At 41.6% G+C, this 21,493-nt stretch overlaps 1 long non-coding RNA gene across 9 annotated transcripts in view; it reads right to left on the reverse strand.

Annotated features, from left to right (window-relative positions):
- Positions 1 to 21,493, reverse strand: part of LOC142455321 (uncharacterized) — a 151,512-nt gene that overhangs the window by 66,999 nt on the left and 63,020 nt on the right. For 7 of the 9 annotated variants that reach the window (XR_012785766.1, XR_012785770.1, XR_012785773.1 and 4 more), the window contains one exon: positions 19,877 to 19,964. This is a non-coding gene — a long non-coding RNA (uncharacterized LOC142455321). Of the gene's footprint in view, positions 1 to 5,717; positions 7,034 to 14,475; positions 14,748 to 19,876; positions 19,965 to 21,493 lie in introns of those variants that run through there. The other 2 variants (XR_012785768.1, XR_012785769.1) reach the window with 2 other exon arrangements.

The following is a 21,493-nucleotide window of genomic DNA, read 5'->3' on the forward strand; positions in this document are numbered from 1 at the left end:
CTGGGTGGTATTTTATGTATGTATGTATGTATGTATGTTAATATCAGATTCCTTTGTCCTGGTGCCAATTTTCTGTCCTAAGAACTCCCCTTAGTCTTTCTAGTAAGATGGGTATGGTTTTTACAAATCGCTTTAATTTACACCAACTTTCTGTACGTCAAATTCCATTTAATTTTTGAATACATCAAATTTTCCTAGATTCATTCTTCCCACATTTCAAGTCTGAATGCATGGTTGCATTTACTTCTTCTCATTTTGATTCCTTCCCCAGGAGCAAATTTATTTTTAAAAAGTGTCCTATTTTAACTATCGTACTGGAAGGAAAATATTGCAAGAGATTCTTCTTGATATGTTAGTTAGCTTTTCTTTTCCCCTCAGTTTTATATATGTAATCCCGTTGTGTTCTTGCCTGTGTGTATTCTGCTGAGAAATCAGAACTCAGTACTGTTGGTTGGTTCTCCTTTGTAGTTCAGGTTTCTCTTAGGCTCCTTTCGTGTTCTTTTGATTCGCAGGGTTGCAGGAGTTTCATCTAGAGCTCTTTCATTTGGTCCCCCATGTCTTTTAGCAGTGGTCCTGTGTAGTATGTCTGCCCAGTACACTCTAGTACAGTATGCAGCTTGAGGTCAAATTCCATATAGTTTCTGACAACTTCAAATTGTCCTAGATTCATTCTTCCCCATAGTCTGCATTCCAATTACTAATAGGTATTAGCAGCTGGTTCTCCTCCTTTTAATTCTTTCCACACTTGCAAATGAAGGTTCTTAAAGGTTTGCTCCACGCGCATTTACTAAAATCAATGCTACTTTGAACAGGCATTTCTTCCCCAATTGTATTTTAAGTGCTCATGAACCTTAGGGACTCACCTTGTGGGCTGCATCCAACAACGTTCTGCTGCTGTTTATAATATTTTCAAATGTGGACTCCATCTTCCCTTTGCCTAGTCTGTTCTTAGTGCAGAAACTGTGTAAACCTGTTCAGAGCTGGTGACCCTCATTGTATACCAATACCAGTGGCAGATCTTCAAATATCACAGCAACAAACAAACTATCCCAATGTAACGAGCTGCCAAAGAGGTGTCTAAAGAAAGAGGAAATATATTCTCCAACATCTTAAATACTCCACTCTCTATGGGATTATAGGGATATTTTGCAGGTTTAGAAGCAAACTAGCTGGTGGACCCAATTTGACCTCCAGTCTAGTTTTTAAATAAAGTTTTATTGGAAAAAGTGCCACATCAATTTGTGTACATTGTATTTGTAGGTTCTCTTGTGTACATTCAGTGACAGACTATAGAGACTAGAGATGCTTACATGTTTATCTCTTGTCTCTTTGCAGAAACTGCTAGTGACATTTATTCTATCAAACCATTAAATATTGCCCCACTCCTGTTTGTTAAAGTTCTATGATGTTATGGATTTATATTGTAGGTTTGAAATGCACTAGAAGCTGTTAGAGCAGAGTTAAGGCATGACCATTCCCTTATTCTAGAAATAGCAGCTTGGTAGTAGTTTAAAAGATGGATAGATGTGAGCAGGAGCTGGTAGGATGGATTAGGATGACAACTTTTGTCACAAAATCTGATAATTAAACTCAATTTAAAAACTTAAAAATGGCAACATTATGTGCCAGGCTCCACACCATCCTCACAACCATAGCTGTGTCTGAAGCCATTCTTGCACCCACTGTGTCAAACCCTCTCATCAAAACTTTTCGTCTGTTTGGTTGACCTCTGGTTAAAGGATCATGTCTTCTCCGGGAACTGATCGCTCTGCACACCACGTTCAAGGTACATGAGTTGAATTATTTCCCTCCTCGCTTCTGAATCACATTTTGACTGTAATTTGTCCAAGACAGACACATTTGTTCTGGTAAGTGAGAGTGTAACTCTCCTCACTAACACCATAACTTAGAAGTGTGATATCTTCTTTGGGCATTGTCCAACTTTAAATACATATGAAGTCATTGAGAAGAATATGGCCTGGGTCAGGTGCACTTTAGCTCTTAATCTTCCAAGGGACATTTTTGCTCATTAGTGTGTTAAAGAGGGTTTTTTCCCCTAGCAGATTTGCCAAATGAAACGCAAAAACAATTGCTCTAAGAAAAAAAATTGGGGAGATCTGAGGTAGATCTGCCACCTTAATATATTTTCCCCAGTGACACACAGTGTGGCTGCCAAAACTTAGGTGAGAAAGTATACCCCTTAAAAGGTAAAGGTAGATAAAAACTCAGCAGACACAGCTAATAAGATCAGCTCTTTATATTTAGTTATTAAGACATTGCTCTTTTCCTGTTGTTTTCATTTCCCATTATTTCTGAAATCAGTAAAGATTACTAGCACTAGCTTATCAGATAATGACAAGAACAGCTGGGTCCTGTCTCCCTTGATGCATGTTAATCAGGTCATTGAAAGGAAACTCTGCAGCTGAAAGCTATCTATTTTCTTTAGGATGATTGCATAATATAATTAAAAGTATTTTATCTGCAGCCCCAGGGACGGAACAGAGAAGCCCTATGCACGTATCTTCATGGATGTGAACCGCCTGCATGTTGAAATGGACAGACAAACTTGTCATTACAAATCATTACCTCATACCCTCAGATGCCATTAGCTTTTGGTGCTATCTTTGGCTGAAAAGACTTCCAGAAAATGTTTAGCTTTCAGAGTCATCCATCTCGGGTGGTGTCGGTTTCATGGAGAACCTGCGAGAAGCCAACAAGTTTCCCTGCAGCATCAGCTTCAGCTCCCTTGCCACAGCCACACAGGGACACAGACCCATCTGGACAGTACCATGGGACGCATTCCCCACAAAAGGGAGCCTCAGAAGATTTGAAGTCAAAAAGTTTACTTCCTGAGACTATGACCCCTGGTCACCTTTAGGTCCAGAAATGAACTCACCCTCATGTATCACTCTTCAGTCAAATAATCGATCGTTCTATAAGGGGAACAATATCTCTAATTAGGTACGCACACCTCAGCCGAATTTAACATCTGAGAACACAAAGGCAACACTTACCCAAAGACTTAGTTAAGAAGGGCTAGGAAAGAAGGAAGGATGGCAACAAGAGCCACAAGAGAGAAGAGGGCTACGTGATTGCATTGTGCTGATTGCAATCAATGGCATGTCACAAAACGTGTATGAATTGTTGAGTGGGAAACTGACCTCTTCTATAAGCTTTCGCCCAATTCATGATAAAAAGTTTTGGTTTTTGTCTTTGGAAATGAAGGCCTAATTTACTTTCCAAGCATGTGCCTGAGGAAAACTGGAGCATACAATTTGCATCGCTGAGCCCCAGTTCCTTCAGATGTCGCACTGGCTTATAAATCAAAGGCATGCCTCGTGGTGTTATGCCCTATCCAGTAAGGTGCCCTTGGTACAATTGTCCACGTGCTGCTCAAAGGGGACCTTTTAGCAAAATTAAAATATTAATTTCCCTCCTAGTTAGCATGCATTTTTTCAATTTGTCCAAACAATTACTGAAAGATTTGTGTAAAATGTTTCTACTATTGTGGATTCTCCTTGTTTGCTCTGTGTTCTTTCACTATTTCCCCCAATAGTTTGAATATCAGTTATCATGAGCATGTGCATGCAGACTAGTGTGGATTCATTTTCAGTAACGAATTCAGTTAACTCATGTTTTGCCATTGTTATTTTATCATCTTTATCTCTGCTGAAGTCCCTGGGTGATGCAAACACTCAGCTTGCTCAGGGGGCAACTGGAAGGTGGGAGCTTTGAGTTCACCTAGAGACACCTTGGAAGAAACACCTGGAAATCTATTTCTGAAGCATCAGACATCGGAAACCTTATCGGGGGCTGTTTTCCTCTGACACATAGGGATGACCTTCCATCAGCATCAACTTGACAGCAACCGTTGCGCCTATCTAAGAAGAGTCTATATCAAAGTATCTTCGGTCTCTTGGCAATACCATTTTTATCCTTACTGCTTAACATCACCTCTTTTTATTCTATCCATTTATTCATTTGTTTTAATTCTACTTGTCCCTTTATATTTGAAGTGTGTAGTTCATAAGCCTATTGTAGTCAGCTTGTTATTATCTCTGTATTTCATATGAAATTTTAGCCTGTCAATTTAAATTTATTTATGATATTCACAGTCATTTTATAATTGCCCTAAATGGTTTACATTCTCTGTCATTTAGTTTTGGGGGATTTTTAAAAATCATTTTATTGGGGGCTCACACAATGGTTATCCATCCATCCAGTGTGTGAAGCACATTTATACATTTGTTGTCATCATTCTCAAAACATTTTCTACTTGAGTCCTTGGTATCAGTTCTTCATTTTCCCCTCCCTCTCTGCCCCCCCACATCTCACAAACCCTTGATAATTTATAAATCATTAATTTTTCATGTCTTATATTGACTGATGTCTCCCTTTGCCCACTTTTCTGCTGTTTGTCACCCAGGGAGGGGTTATTTGTCAATCATTGTGCTCTCCCTTGTTTTTTATATGCCCATGATTCAATTGAAAAAAAAAGGTATATTTTATCTCATCTATTGGTGATGTTAACTCTATCTTTGTATTTGTGTATGATACAATTTCTGCTCATTCAACTAGGCATAGATATTTCAGCTTTTTTTTTTCCTGTCTGCAAGTTCTGCCCTTTCTTTTTCTTAATTTATGATACCTTTTGCCAGAGTATAGGCATAATATAGATGACAGGAGAATGAATGCATTGCATTATGGGGTTGGGGACCAACTTTGAAAGAAGCATGGGCTGACAGAAGAGGAGAACAAACAGATGCTCTTGGAAGAAGCACAACTGGAATGTTTCTTAAAGGGATGCTGAAATGTTTTTCTCACATAATTCAGACATATTGTGAGGACAGACCAGTCCCAGAAAAGGACATCAAACCTCGTACAGGATCAGCCCAAAAAAGAGGAAGACTTGCAGCAAGATGATTGACACCGCGGCTGCCACAGCGGCCCAAACATACCAACAACTATGAGCACAGCACAGAAAGTAGCCACGTCATCTTCTGTTCTCAGTAGGACTGATGAGTCAGAGTCAGAATCGACTCAATGACACCAAAGACCATAGGCAATTTTGAAGATAGACACCATGGTCTTCCGGTCACCGTTATTTGCATAATAATTCATCTATCGCTATCACACTTATTTTAACTTCTGGCTGTTTTAAGATGTATTTATCTTTTGTGATTTACGGCATAAATCCCAGGTTGACTGTAATTTTCTTTGTGTTAATCAAACTCTTAGGAACTGAGTATCCCAGATCTCTAGTTGGGTGTCTCAGTTTTGCAACCATTCAGGCTCTATTTCTTCGACTGTTACTTGGAACCTAGTTTCTCTCTTGATTCCATTGAATGTATATAAAATCATTTCATTTTGTCACCAATATTGGGCACACATTTGTGGTTTCTCAGTCAATTTTGTTCTGCTTCAGTTTAGTTTCTCTGGAACTATCTTTAAGTTCCCATCTTCTCTCAGGTCTAGTCTCCTTTTTATCTACCATATAAATTCTTCATGTGAAATTGTGTCATTTCAAATATCCTAGTTCATTCATTTTCATGGATACTGAAGTTACCTACACCTTCACTCCTGGTTTTGCCTTTTCTATGGTATCTATTAACATAATTGTTGCAGGTATTTAAAAATAACTGTTTCCCAAATATCCCACGTCATTGTTAGTTATGGTTCTTTTGACACTTAACATTGGGCCACGTTTTTCATGCTTTTATTTACTTTATAATTTATCAGTTATAGCAATATCTGATCAGACATATAATTACAATTATAATAGGCATGAGAAGAAAATACCATTTGTTTCCTCAAATAGGATAACTCTTCCCTCTGGATGCTAATGACCAAAATCACCTAAGATAGTCCATGGCTGGCGAGAGAGAAGATTTCCTATTCCTGTAAAGACTTACAGCCTCAGGAACCCACCAGGCCAACTCTCCTCTGTTCTCCAGGGTCTCTGTGCATCAGAACGGACTCCTCCACGGCAGGCAGACAATTAAGGCAGGTCTACCCTTTTTGTGTGCAGATTTGGGCCTCTATTTTCGTCAAGCGTTTTGAAGACAGCCTGATTGCTTTTCCTACAGCCTGCTAATAAGATTCCAGAGCTCCCCTCCCTCCTTCAACTGCAGTCATAGCCTGACTGTCAGTGTGTGGGATCACTGTGACTTTGGATTTGCTGGACACCTGCCGCTCTTCATCCTAGTGCTCGGAGTCCAGCCTCAAAGAACCATTGCAGTGCAGATCTGCTATGCTGAGCGTGAGTCCTCCGAACTGTCTGACCCAAATCCCAGTCTTGGGAGACTCATTAACTTGCCTTAAGGAAAAACTCCTGGCAGCCCTGCCCTACCTTCTGCCTCTGGCTCACTAACTCTCCTGGAACAAGAGGTGACATTGAGACATTTTTAATTACCTAAGCGATTTTCTAAGTAGTGGTTTTATTGCCAGGAGGCTAAATCTGTGCTTCCCTTTCTGAATTTGTGAGAGGGAGAAATAACCGTGATGATCAAAGTAAATCGATAAAACTTATTTGAGAGGCGCCAGGTGCTTCATAAAAGCAAAGGCATCGCCATTCCAAGTAACTTTACCAGAAATCATGACTCGCTTCTGAGGTTGCCCTTTTCGTAACTCAATCCATGCAGAACGTGTTTAATTTGCTGCATCGCTCAAAAGCAGGCAGGTGATGTGCTCATTGAAGAGGGTTCTGAAGGTCTTCTCCATGTTCACGATGGTGCATGATGGAAAGCGAGGCCTGCCATCTGGTGAGTCAACAAAGCTGTCTTGGCACTGAATGAGCCTTACTGTTCTGTTTACATGCTCATGGTCATTAGTTGTGTCCTGTGATTATCCTAGAACTTGAGTTAATATAAACCATCTATAAGGAACTCTCTAACGTGTAAAAAAGCCAACATTATATAATCTCCATGTGCTGTTTTCAAGCAGGATCCCACAGACACTCCATCCCGCACTGTGCTGGTCTCCTTAGGAACCCTGGTGGCGTAGAGGTTATGCGTTGGGCTGCAATCCATGAAGTCTGCATAAGAGAGAAACACAGACTTTCTACTCCTGTAAAAAGTTACAGCTTCAGAAAACCATAGGGACAGCTGTACCCAATCCTCTAAGGTTGACATGTGTCATAATTGACATTATCAGTGCTTACATTTTTTTGTTTTGGTCATTTCTGAAGGGTTTTTTTTTGTGGGGGGTTTGTTTTTGTTTTTGGTTGTCTCTTTGCTGGTATACATTGTAAATATGTCTTTTCTCTGACTTGGAGTGGGTAAATTAGCTGAATTTCTTCAGGATGAAATGCATACTTTTCACATAACACTCTTTCCACCTGCCCTTGTAGCTCTGTGGATTAGGCATTGGGCTGCTAATTATAAGCAGGTGCTCCACTGGGGAAGAATCTTGCAGTCTGCTTCTGCTGTACAAATGAAAGCCCAGGAAAACCTACGGGTCAGTTTTACTCTGTCTCACAGGGATGCTGAACTGAAATAGACTCTGGTTGTAATGAGGTTGAGGGACTTCTCAAAGAACGGATCCTTCCTAGTAGCATATCCTGAGTATGGAAAGTGAAGTCTTACCACCCTCACCTCTCAGGAGCATTGTGGCTCGCCTTCTTCAAACCTAGATGTGTCGCTTCTTCTAACCATCTATGTTATATTGAATACGCTTAGCCAAAATCATACAGAAAAAGCATCCTTTCTTCTTTGGTCCTCCTTATTCGTTATGCAGCTTGCAAACGCATGTGTGGAAATTGAATGAAGTTTCCCAAACAGTGTTTTAGTTATTTTTAAAGACCAGGAATTGTATAACAGAAACAAATCAACTCAAAGCTTATATCAAACATGTTTCTCACTGTAGGATATTTTTTTCAGCTCAATCTTCTGTCCATGCATTCGTAGAAAGATGAGGCTATAATGTTGGAAAACCTGGTGGTGGTTGTTTTTAATTCCATCTCAGGCAATACTGATGCTGTCTCATTTAAAATGGGGGTGGGGGTCACTGTACATAATGATGACATGCGGCAGGAAAGAAAACCTGGTGACTGGGCAGAGACAGGTGCATGACTGAGTGGGATGAGTGCTCAAAGAAACTTCGAGAGTTAGGCCTTCTCTCTCTGAGTGAAGTCTTTAAGCTAATTTTTATAGCTATTGCCCCAGAGACTGAGTATCAGTACCGTCGCATGAGCTAGAGTCCATGGGATCCCTGGTACCTATGTCATCTAATGGAGCACGGATGTTGAACAGAAATTCCCAGAAAGCCTCATACCCCTGGGGAACTCCTAAAAGCCTCTGGATACATGTGCCAGGGAAGAAGCCAATGCTCTTGATCCTATCAGCCATAGCTCTCCACGTAGGATCCTCTAATAAAAAGACCCGAGCCCTGCCTCCCTGTAATTCTCCATTGTGGCCTCCATGTTTGACTGGACTAATTCCTTCTCTTGGAAAAAGACAAGAACCGAATCCTTTTAACAATTGTTAGTATTTCCTAGGAGACCGTGAGGACCTATGAATTTTACCACACAGAATACATCAGAGCTAGTTTTAAACAAAAAGTCTCAGCTATTCTAGTACCCTCTTTCTCCCAGAAAATGCTGACGCGTTGGGTTTACAGGATACGACATTTTAAATCGCTTTGCTTGACCTGCCGGCTTCTTCAAGATGTTCCCATTCCCTATACATTTAGGCCCTCATTTTTCATCTCCACTTGAACCTCAATTTTGTAGTATTGTCTCTCTCTGCTGTTACTCGGGATAGAAAGTTAATTTTTCTCCAGTGTTTCTTTGTATGTTTTACTCAGGTGTGTGTGAATCATTTTATTTGTAGTGATCATCGCTCAATAGTTACTGAAGAAATATATTTCCAAGATATTTAGCAGGGTCCACATTTATCTCTTTAATTTATAATTATTAGTGAATATCTCTGCCATCTCCAGGAGGCCATCTGGAATTACTCTCTGCTTTTTTGTCCCAAGGCAAGAAATCTGTCAGTGACCTCTTTCTGCCTTTCGGAAGCTCTCATTTCTCCAAAACATCTCTGCCTCAGGAAACCAAGAAGCCAAACTCACTGTCGCACACGTGCTTGCTTTCTCACACTCACAGCCCCCACACACACCACACACACTCACTCTCACATGGACACACTCACACAGACACACACTCACTCACACATGCACACACTCATTCACACATGCACACACTCACACATGCACACACTCACTCACACATGCAAATACTCGCACACACACACTCACTGTCACATGGACACACTCACTCACACAGACACACACTCACACAGGCACACACTCACACACACACAATCACTGTCACATGGACACACTCACACAGATACACACTCACTCACACACACACACTCACACATGCAAACACTCACTCACACACACACACTCACTCACACACACACACTCACTCACACACACTCACTGTCACATGGACACACTCACTCACACAGACACACACTCACACATGCACACACTCACACACACACAATCACTGTCACATGGACACACTCACACAGATACACACTCACTCACACACACACACACTCACACATGCAAACACTCACACACACACTCACTCACACACACACACTCACTCACACACTCACACAGACACACACACACATGCACACACTCACACACACACTCACTTTCACATGGACACACTCACACAGACACACTCGCTCACACGTGCACACACTCACACATGCACATGCTCACACTCACACATGCACACACACTCACTCACACACACACACTCACTCTCACATGGACACACTCACACACACACACTCACTTTCACATGGACACACTCACACAGACACACACTCGCTCACACATGCACACACACACATGCACATGCTCACACTCACACATGCACACACACGCACTCACACACACTCACTCACACACACACACGCCACAAATGATTTGATGAGAATGAAAAAGGGAACATTCAGATTTGACTGGACATGGGTTTTCAAGTAGTTCACATCACTCTTGTTCTAGTCTACTGGTTTTCTTCCTTGGACCATCGATTCCTTTTAAATCCTGGGGGTGGAAGTAGGGGTGGCGGTGGGGTTGCTACCAAATTTACATGGCTTCTCAATAAAAATAGAAATGTGTTTGGAAACACCCCCCCCCCGCCCCATGTTCCTGGTATTTAATTGTGCGACTGCTGGAAGATGATTCTCATTCCCTGCAGGAATGGAAATACTTGCTGAAAGTTCCCCTGTCCTTTGGGGCTTTGTTTCTTTGCTTACTGGTTGTACTGGGCTGAATTTTCTAGAGAAAACAAAAACAATGATACTCATTTATGTTAAAGAAGAAACTTCATATCAGGAGAGATTTTTTTTAACAAGAAATTAGCCCGGCCAAGTCCAATGGGACCCCTCTGCCTCCCACAGGTGTCAGCACGTGAAGCATGAAGGTACAAGGGGAATGTCAGAGATCACAGGCCTGGTGGTGCGCACTCACATGAACCCATTACTCACATGCCAGACTGATTACTCACTCTGTAACATTAGTTGTTGCTCCCCAGCAGATGCAGAAATAAGGATTGTCTTCCTATCAAGCCCTGCAGGGCACTGCTGTGTTCTCTGAGACTGAAGCAACAAACATAATGGGGGGCGGCGGGGGGGGGGGTGGTCTTAGACACTGAGGTCCGTGCTAGACGTAAGTGCATAGAGGCTCACGTCAGGTACCTTGGAGGAAGTGCTGTTTTAATACTTATGTGGAAATTAAAAATAAAGAAAAAAGTGTGTCAACACATTCACAACAGAGCAACATAAAGGACGTCATCTTACAGAGGAAACCTCACATATCTGAAATGTGCAGCTAGCAAGTGATGAGAGGCGAGATTATGTAGGGTTTTCTAAACCCAATTACATATTTATATTGTATCCTTGTTGCAAAGAAAGGAAGGTTAAAATGTAGATAATATGAACCTCACAGATAAACAAACCTTACATTGCTTACAAGTTGTTATTGATTGATATGCTCCATTAAAACTAAGAAAATAGGACTAATAAGAACAACCTTTCGTAAAGGTAGAAAACAAAAGGCTGTTGACAGTAAATATTTATTTCAGTACCATTCCCATAGAAGAAATGAGTTCCGGTCAGTTTTCACATCTCTCTGACCACTAGGCCGCTAAGCAACAACTTCGAGGCTGCAGCCACTGCATTGCTTAGGACAACAACCCAGGAATGGGCAGAGACCCCAAAGAGCAGCTTTCAGTACACTGACCTGACAGCAAGTACAAGACAGCAGGAAGGACAATCCCACCAGACGTGTGTTAAGAGTTCCTGATTAAAGACAGGTGTGCAGGCTGAGAAGTGCACCAGAGTCCTCTGACTCTGTCCTGTAGAGCACACTGTGAGGGGCACAACTTCCTGACTGTGGGGATCCGAGACTTTTCGGTGGTCTCCTTAAAGATGGAAATTTATTGACTGTGTAGAAGTAAGAAAATACTCCTCACAGGGTTCAAAAATGGAAAGGAGGTAACAACAGACAGGGAGAAAGGACGGAATGAATCAGGAGAGAGTATGGATGGTTGGGTGATGTGGCAATTGTGTAATCTGTTGTCAATTTGAGGGAATTACAAGTGAAAGGGTGGAGTCTAGCCTGTCAATCCAATGAGGCCTCTGTGTTTGCATGGCCTTCCCTTTAGGATTCTGAGAATTCCGGTATTTCCTCTTTGGAGGGGAAAACACTCCCTGAGAGATGCTCTACTGACGAGACACATGGCACTATGCTGATATAGCCTGCGACCTCTGGAGCCAGAGAAGCCCCGTGGGACCCCTGCCAGTGCTGAGGTGCTTAGAATTTAGAATCCACTGGATCCATAAGACTTCCCATCCACGGGCCTATGTTCTTCCTGCATTTGGCATCATTGCATTTGTTTTGTGAGTCTGAAGAGGACTTTATAGATTGGTATCAGACATACGGACTAATATCTGATTCATGGACGTGAGCTGGACTGAGCTGGGGTGATTTCTTAATATTCAATTGTATATAAAGCTCTTTCTTATACACATACATATGAGTGTCTCTGGATTTGTTTCTCTAGTCTACCCGGACTGACACCATGGGAGGGAGGGAGGGAGAAAGAGAGAAAGACAGACAGACAGATAATATCTACTAAATCAGTTGCAATTTAGTTGCCGACGACTTACCTAGACCCCCAGTGTGTCAGAGGAGACCTGGGCTTCCCGTCCCAGCACTGGAGGCCCCAGAACACCGAGACAGAAGCAGGATTGAGAGAGACAATGCCTTCTGAGAGACCACCTCTGTAAGCTGGATACAGGCTACACCCGAGGGAACCGATTCTCTCCCCTGCCAACTGCTCACTGCACATCACAAAACAGAGGATGCTCGAGTAATGGCTGCCACCCCACTGAGAATCATGGCCTGCCCAAGGTGATTTATAGCATTAACTCCCAGAGCAGAAGACCACAAAAGTTAAGTTGAACTGGGCCTTTAAAAAGAAATATCTGATCATGAGGCAGAAGAAAATTAAAACAGAGTTCCCTAAGCCAAAACACTCAAAAAGATCTGAAATAGCCAGACAGTAAGAATCACAGATATGTTACTGTCATTTATCTTGAGTCTTGCTTGCCCGTGGCAATCGGGCTCTTGTATGCATCAAGTCTCCTGAAACCTGGGGCTGGGATGAAAATGTGCATGTGCTGCTCCCAGCATGGGAACACATTACAAATATCATTATATTGAAAAAACCATCACACGCAAATCAGAGATTTAGTAAAACAAATTCTGCAACCTCTTCTTTGAGAATACCTAATAAAATATTTTGAAGCTCTTCATCATAGAGCAGGTGTTGTCGCTGTTAGCTGGCCTCTGCTCTGACTTATAATGACCAGACTTATAATAGCCCGACTTACAATGGCCCGACTTACAATGGCCCGACAAAATGACCCGACTTATAATGGCCCGACTTACAATGGCCCGACTTATAATGACCCAGCTTATAATGGGCCGGCTTATAATGGGCCGGCTTATAATGACCCGACTTATAATGGCCCAACTTACAATGGTCTGACAAAATGACCCGACTTAAAGTGGCCCAACTTATAATAACCCAACTCGACTAATGACCTGACGTAAAAGAGAATGACATGGAACATTTGAATTGTCAGAGGACAGTGAGTACATGTTTTTTTTTCAATGAAGAGAAGGCTGTAGACCAAATAAGCAAGGGAATCTATGTTCAACATCCTAGTTTGGTGAGGAGCATCTGTAATCTATAAAATGTATGACTGGAACTATGAGATATAGATATGACCTCTCCTCATACAGAGAATGCCAAAGATATGGAAATAACTCAAAAGCTGAAGAAGAAACTCATCCACAGAGTTGATAACCACAGGACCAACATAGCCTCTTCGACTTGATGGGAGAACAATGTGATGGTGTCCAGCTACCACTACCAACTCTTTAGACCAGGAGAACAATAAATAGTCCCAGATAAAATGGTACAAAGACGTGTAACAAAAGTTAAACTCCTTATAAAAGACCAGCAGAACTGATGGAGACTAGAAGTACCACGAGACTGTTACCCTAAAAAAAACCAAAAAAACCCTTGAGCTTGGAATTCAAGGTATTTTGTCAGCTTTTATTTCAGTCAAATAATAGGTTGGTTTATAAGTCATATAACCAGGAATGAACCTAATGTGCTGTCTACATTTTTACCTAAAACCCAATAAAATACCATTAAAAAAAATAAACTCACCAGCTCCTTGCTTGGAATTGAGTGCTCATGGTGCCCATTTGACCACGCTAGTAGCCCTGGTTGTTGTATCTCATGTAACCATCCGAACACTCATCGTGAGTACCAGGGTGTATACAATTCCCTCTTCTTTCATACTGGTTCATATATACCATAAATGATTTTTTTACACATTTGGTCGTCAAAATCTTAACAAATCTTCAAAGTCATCTCAAAGTCATTCATGTCTTCCATCTATGTCTTCCCCTAAGCCTCAAATTAGTCGCCTTCATGGATACACATGTATAACAATCCCTCAGTATAGATCACAATAGAACTATTATATCTAGGGGGTTCTCAAGTTACTAGATGGAAAACTTACCCTCAGGTGAGCTCCCTGAGGGCTGGTCAGACAATGTGCATTTCTGACTTCGCGGTAGGTCAGACCCAGCTCTGTGGCAAAGGGTTTGGTTTGGTTTTGGTTTAACTCTGTGCCAAGCTTGCATAGCTGCACCGTAACTATGAATTGTGAATTAATTTTGAATAAAACCACCAATAAATATATGTAATTTTAATGACTGAGCACCTTCCTCTAGGCAGAGGTTATCTCAGTTAATTTGGTTGCTGTGTGAATGCTCTTTACAAGTAAAAATATCTAGGCATTTAAAAAACTTTGTTATTATTTTTAATTTATTCTTTTATCTTTATTTATTCTCATTCTGCTCCCTGAATTAAATACTCAATAACATCAGTGGATCTTTCAAATCCCATGGCATCATCAAATGAATCTTCCACAGAGGGTGTTCCAGAAAGAAGTCTCTTGCTCAGGTTCTTGGAGTCACGGGGAAATTCTGAGAAGAACCACCAGGTGGCACTAGAGCTACATAGCAGTGCAGCCTCAACATCTAGTCCCAGAATCAAGGTATTAGTCTTCAAACATCTGAAGTCAGCTGTGCCTCCTTTCTACACCTTCTTCCATGCAGGGTTGAGGACTGCTCACCTACCCCAGAAATCCCAAGAAACAAAGTTGAATTTATCTAGCCCTCATTACATTACACCTGCTCAAATTCTCCCTTCCATCAACATGAAGACAATAGACGATGTCTCTCTGTGTGTGTTTTATGTGTTTTAGACCAAGATACATTTATTTGAAGTCATAGATGTGCTTAACACTAGCCTGCACCTTGATTCAAAATCTCACATTTTACAACTAGAAGGAAATTAGGATTTCATCTACCCAATAGGATAGTGGGATATTCCAAGGCTCAATTGAAAAGGTGGCCAGAGAGTTGACAGCAGGAATGAAATTAGAGACCAAGCTGCATGAATCCAACATCCATCACCTCCTTTAGTTCCCAGTGTCATGTGAAGGCACTCGAGTAGAAGGGGCTTGGACGTATGGACCAGGATGCCGTCTTCAGGTCCTGACACAGTGAGAAGATTTGTGAGGGTGCTCCAGAAGATATAACACTTGGTTGACCAGCTTTATTTATATTTTATTCTGACATAAAAGAATTGTGGTAACCTGGAAATTCCAAAAATGGTTGATCCTTCGGGGATATTCTGAATCTGAGATCCAAGTCAATTTTTTTTTAGAGAGGAGAAAAATGTCATTTATAATAGTCTAATAATATTTTAGAGTCTATATTTGGAGTCTTTCAGTTGCTAACAATTACATCAGTGATTCAAACACACTCCCCGTAGACGGGGAGAATCATGAGGTACTCTGTCGTCATAGAGATGCACAGTCTGGCACATTCTGTTTGGGTTAATATGAATGGGATCAAGCAAACAGCCATGGGTTCGTTGGGTTGGTGGTGCCCATGATTAGCAGCTGTGACTGCTAACCAAGAGACTAGAGGGGCACATCTGTCCAGAGGTACCTCGGAAGAAAGGTCTGGTGATTTGCTACCCAAAAATCAACTACTGAAAACCCGACAGGACATAAGCCTTCTCTGAAACATATGGAGTCACCATGACTTGAAGCCAATTTCACAGTCAGTGTTTTTGTCTCCTAAGATTCTTGATACTTGTACACTATCAGCCATAGTCTATGTTTAATTCCTACAACACTGCCACGTTGTGCAATAGCATCGTGTAACACATCCATCTGAAGGCCAGGGAAAGCCTCCACGGCTCTGACCTCCAGGGTGCAAGAGACCAGAAAAGACGGAAGCGTTTGCTTTTACAAATGTACATCCTGATGGGTGAAGACAGATGATAAACAATAAGCGAAGCAAAGCACCTGCGATGCTAGATAATGAGAATGCTCCAGAGCCGAGAGGCTGTGGCAGGCATGTGGGAGTGACAGCAAAGCAAGGAGGGGTGCGTTCATTTTAAAGTGCCCTAAAGAGTAAAGGCCTCACCAATACAGGGGACACTTGCCCAAACGGGTTCTCTGAACTGAAGCAAGAGAAGGGTAAGCCCAATATGTTTAGAGAGGGAGGGCAATGCTTCCAGAAAGATGTGTGCAAGGAGTGACCAGGAGAAAACAGAGATGGTCACAGAGGCTTACCGTCTCGAGTAAAGGAGACTTTGCTTTTAGTCTATGTACTAGGTTAAATTTGTATCAACTAATCCATTGTGTGCTGTTTGCTTTTATGGAAAGTGTTAAAAATATCCAGCGTCGTAATCAACCTTCAGCAGCTGGTAACCAGGAGAGACGGTTGTCTGGGAATGTCTAAAGATTGATTAAAATCTAAATAATTTCCATCTCACCCTGGAAATCCCACCTGTCTCCTGGAGCTGCCAACCAAGATGGATCACCCAAGCCAAGTAAATCATAACAGATGGAAATATTGAGGCACCTTTAATTAATTACTACCCAAATGAGATCCCCGTGTTTTTTATAAATAGCCCCTGAACATCAAGCCATTCATCTTTCAGTTTCTTGTATTAGATTCATAATTTCAAGTTGCTGCTGGTTCCCCTCAGAACCTGCCACAGGTCTTTTACAGCCATTAATATTTTTAAAAGATTATTGTATGTAAGAAATGCACAGTAAATGGACAGTCTTTGGATAATAATAAGGGCAATTCTGGCCGAGAAGCAGTATTTTTAACTGATTTTGAAGCACATCATCTCTTTTCTATAGTTTACCTTCCTAATAAGTCTGGGAATTAGTTATTTTGTCATCATTACTACACTCTTCATTACACATATCATAAACGATACCCAGTCTGCTGTAAAAAGCTTTCCAGTTCTTTCCCTCCATCAAACTACTCATTATTCACATTGTTTGGTGTCAGCGTTAGTGATTTGGTACGACAACTGTAGAACTACAAAGGGCTCACTCTAAAAAACACGTGGACCTCTCACTTAGCTAGATGTCTGCATTCAGGGTTCCAACTATGAAAGAACGCGTCATCTTTCATTCAGTGACTTCTCTTTGACTGTCAGGAACCTTAAAATTATTTAAGCCTCTATGCCTTACTCAGTTCCAAAAGCAGTTCCACCACGTGGCTGGCTTCGATAAACAGAAGTTTATTTGCCAACAGTTTACACGGTGAGAAGTTCAAATTCACAGTGCCAGCTCTACAGGGGGCCTTTTGTACCTGTGTCAGCTCGGGAGAAAAGTCTGTTGTTGGGTTCTTTTTTTCTCTCAATGTCTTTGGTCCCAAATTCCTGATTATCTCCATCTGCCTTGGCATTGATCTCCCCTTGGGTCTAAGAGGTTCTCAGCAAAGGGACTCTGAATGCAAAGATATTCTCTACTGCAGCTCTTCTTTATGGGGTGGCGGGGGGTGGGGGGCAGTCAGTTTCCCCTTGCTCTCCTAATTTCCAACCCCTCTCTTTTAATCCCTTATGATACAAAGATGCTACAAGCCACCTTCCAGGAAAATGCCCCTTCCACCTCCCCGAGGTTGTGACCGGAGGGAAGGTGTTGAATACAACCCTCGCTCTCTTACAATGGAGTGGCGGATCACATCATGGGGAGTGGTTGCCTCATTTAGTAACTGTCAGATTACATCATGACTAATTGCCAACCCGTGATGATCCTGGCTCAGCCCAAGTGACACATATTTTAGGAGAACACAATTCAACCCATGACACTTGATGACCTGTGTGGTCTCATTCATTCTTTAAACCCACTGTGGTGTCCGTGCCAGAGACCTGAGCACAAGGTAAATGTGCTTTAGATTGGATTGCATTGCTCTTCTCACTACTGCCCATGTGCACATCCATCGTCTTCCTTGGGAAATCTTCTGAGATGCCATTCATCCTGGAGACTTTCCTGGAAGTACTTCCGACTTCCATAGAGTCAATTCCTCCATCTTCTCGGCCACCTGTGAACTTCCTATGCCCACCAAGTCCTCATTACTTCTAGGCAAATGTCCAATTCTATCCAGCTCAGTGCTTACTTATGGAGAAAAGGATGAGTAAGTCATCCATCACCTTAAGAAATCGATACCTACTAGGCTCTATCAATAACATCAACAATCATGTAAATATAAAACATCCATTATAAACAAGAAAGGCATATGGGCATCTCTGTGGCTGTCCCACGGATGCAGCTGAGGCAGGAGCGGTAGAATCGCGAAGAGAAAAATGGGAAAAGCAGCCTCTGCTACTTTCAGACTTTTATTGTCCAGTCCGTTAACTAAAGTGCCAGCCAAGTGGAAGAAAGCAATTGGTAAATGCATGAGAGAAACAGCATTCTGTTAAAATTCTAAGATGAAGGGATTGCATGTGGTGGGTGAGCTCAAGAAGATATTAAAGAGAACGTTTTCTGAACACCACCACCAACCAAAAGTGTCCCCAACAAAGTGGCAGGGGACAGAAAGAACAAAAATATGGTGCTTCCACTGTCAATGGTGCGGCGTAGAAGCAGAAAGGAGTGTGGTCGTAACAAGGAGAGATAAAATACATAGCAGAATTCAGCTAAAAGTGTGCTTTGTAATAATGTCCGGCCACATTCTCCTCAATCCAGAACGTGATTACTTTAACATACAGAAAGAGGACATCTCTAATTGTAGACTGATGTTGTGGATGACAGAGAAAAATTCACCTTGGGGGGCTGACTGAATCAAAGTCTTACAGGAAGGTCCACCCCACAATGGAAAAATAGACCTGATTTGGGGCACTCTATAATAAGACCCCAGTTCTTACACTTATGCTGTGACTCTGAACAAAAATTCTGAGTTGGCTGCTTCCACAAATTCACGGTTGCTGTACAGATGTACTTGTTTTCTTGACTTCTGCCCTTCAAAGCAATCCAACCAAATAAGAGTTGCTGACATCATTTCATTTATTTATTTTCTGAACAAGTTAGAGACAAGTAGGACACACAGTAACTAGAGAGTCCACGATTGAAGCGACTCTACATGCCCTTGTAAGGAGCTCTAAGCACCGGGGACTAAGCCATGAGCTGCTAATCACAAGACTATAGTTGTCTGAAACTACAAGCTGCTCCACAGGAGAAAAGCAAGATTGTCTGCTACTACCACGATCGACAGTTTCCAAAGTCATACAGAGAGGCTTGCTATGAGTCAGAATCCACTTGACGGCGGTGGCTATGCCTTTGTATTCATGCACACAAACAGAAACAAATCGAGATTTCCCAAGTTTCTTGAACAAATCTGCTGTGCATTAGACAGAAGAAATCTGAACTTGACTGCTGGCTCTCCACATCAAGGCCTTTCTGAAAGTGTTGGGTTTTTCTTCACTCCATCAACAACATTCACTATGTCCACACTAAACACATGACATTTTCCACTGGTATAAAACAGATGCATCATACAAAGTGAACATACACAAGGAATGATCATGCTTGTAACGGAAGAATTATTATGTTCTTTGTTTTCAGAGTTTACAAGAATGTTCTCAAGCTATCGTAGTTGGCAGTTGACAGGTACCTTCTCCACGTGGAAATGTGATCAGTTTTTACTAACCATTTCATAGGTTTTTAATAGATTTCAGTGCAAGGGTCGTAGTGCAGCTCCCTAAACAATGTATGTCATTAATAAGTATTATTCTAGAGTATTGCCACCATTGTTGTTTTATCATTTTATTTTCATAAGACCCTGATAAAGTATACAAGACATATGGGAACATCAAACTTTTACAGAGGGAAATTAAAGCCCAGGATAAAATAATAGCCCCAAGAATTTCAAACATATAGATCTTTACCTTCTTACATTGGTCCGATCTTTGACACCATGTATCAGCATATCCATGACAGAAGATTCTTTCATTGTGGCAGGAAAAAGGTGAGGAACTGGATCATTTAGATGGGCAAAAAGGAAAAGACAATCGTTGATGTTCCTTTAGAATCCTATTCTTGCCAAAAATCAAACAGGTATATTTTTAAAAAAATAAACAGATAAATACAGTAAATTAAAATTTTAAAAAAGGTTGCAGCTGCCTTAGTTATATTTAAAGTTTAGGGACAATTCGGGAGCTTCGGATATGGCGCTGACCTCACTGAGCATGAATCACTACCAGAATTCTTTTATCAAAAGTAATAAGCCAGAAGAGGTAGAAATTCCATAAGCCTGTATCATGAAAAATAATGTATTCCAGGAAAAGGTTTCCTTTTATATTACCTCTTGAAATCTTGGAAATTTTCTTAGGACTACAAATAACCACATCAATCACTAGAAACTTAAGGGGGAAATGAAACTGTTGATACAGCCATTGAGTGCTAATCTCCTCAGGAAGGAATTGTAGATGAACAGATTTTTCTGCTCAAAGGTCACCTGCTCTTTCACCCGCTTTTACAATTGATGCAGACTCCATGAGAGCAAGTGAGTCCCACAAGCAATTTTCTACCTTAATGAGATAAAAATTGCGGTGATCAGTGCATGAAAGTAAAACAAAGATAAACTAATATCTACTACTGATAAATATTTAACAGACGTAGTCCAAATCCCCTTGCCAGCTGGAGGAGAGATTTAAAAAAAAAAGTCTATCCCACAGCTCGCATGTAATGATTGGCCCGTTTCTCCATGCAAAGACAGGGACATTGGTGCCCACCCCAGGAGGGTCTTTTTTCTGGTATTGGCTCTGGGGTTTGCTTTCTTTAGCAGACACAACAGTACACCCTTCACTTGACCCGGTTTATTCCTCCAGAATGTACCTGGAGCCAAAACCATGCTTGAGAAGTAGAGAGTGAGGAGGCCGACACAAGCTGTGTGTACACAGTCACCAAAGGATGACAAAGAAACACATCTACTCCAGTCACCGTTCAATACATCTGTCCGTGTGTCAGCAGTAGACCAGATCGGTCCAGTGAAGGATCACTTGATCCAGGTGGTTCACCCAGGAGTGAAAGGCAGTTCCTTCAGGCCCTTAGCGCCACCTTTCCGGACCACTTCCTATACACTCTCCTATCAGAGTGCCAAGTATTAAGTTATTTTCATTCCTTAAACCGATTGTGTACACAGAAATGTTCCGAAACATCCTCGCTGGCACTCCTTGCAGCCTTCATTGGTCGTTTGGCTTCCCAAACAGCTGCCGTATAATATGAGCACATTTTGACCGTAAGCCTTGACCTGGCCATCTTGATAGCAAGGATATTTTAGTCCCAGAAATCATTGCAGCAGCTAGAAATGAAATGGGTTTCACAACACAACTGTGTTTCCTGCATCTGTCCTTTCCTATCCAGTCAATGTTCCCACTGCGCTTTACCAGAATCCGTTTTCTAAAACACTAATAAGATGTTGGCATTTTCCCATGTAGAGCCATTATGGAAGTTCTGTTAGGAATGGAGGAACACCTCATTGAGACCCCATCGTTGCCCGCATT

This window comes from Tenrec ecaudatus, chromosome 8, assembly GCF_050624435.1.
Source record: "Tenrec ecaudatus isolate mTenEca1 chromosome 8, mTenEca1.hap1, whole genome shotgun sequence".
In the NCBI taxonomy this organism is placed as follows: domain Eukaryota; kingdom Metazoa; phylum Chordata; class Mammalia; order Afrosoricida; family Tenrecidae; genus Tenrec; species Tenrec ecaudatus.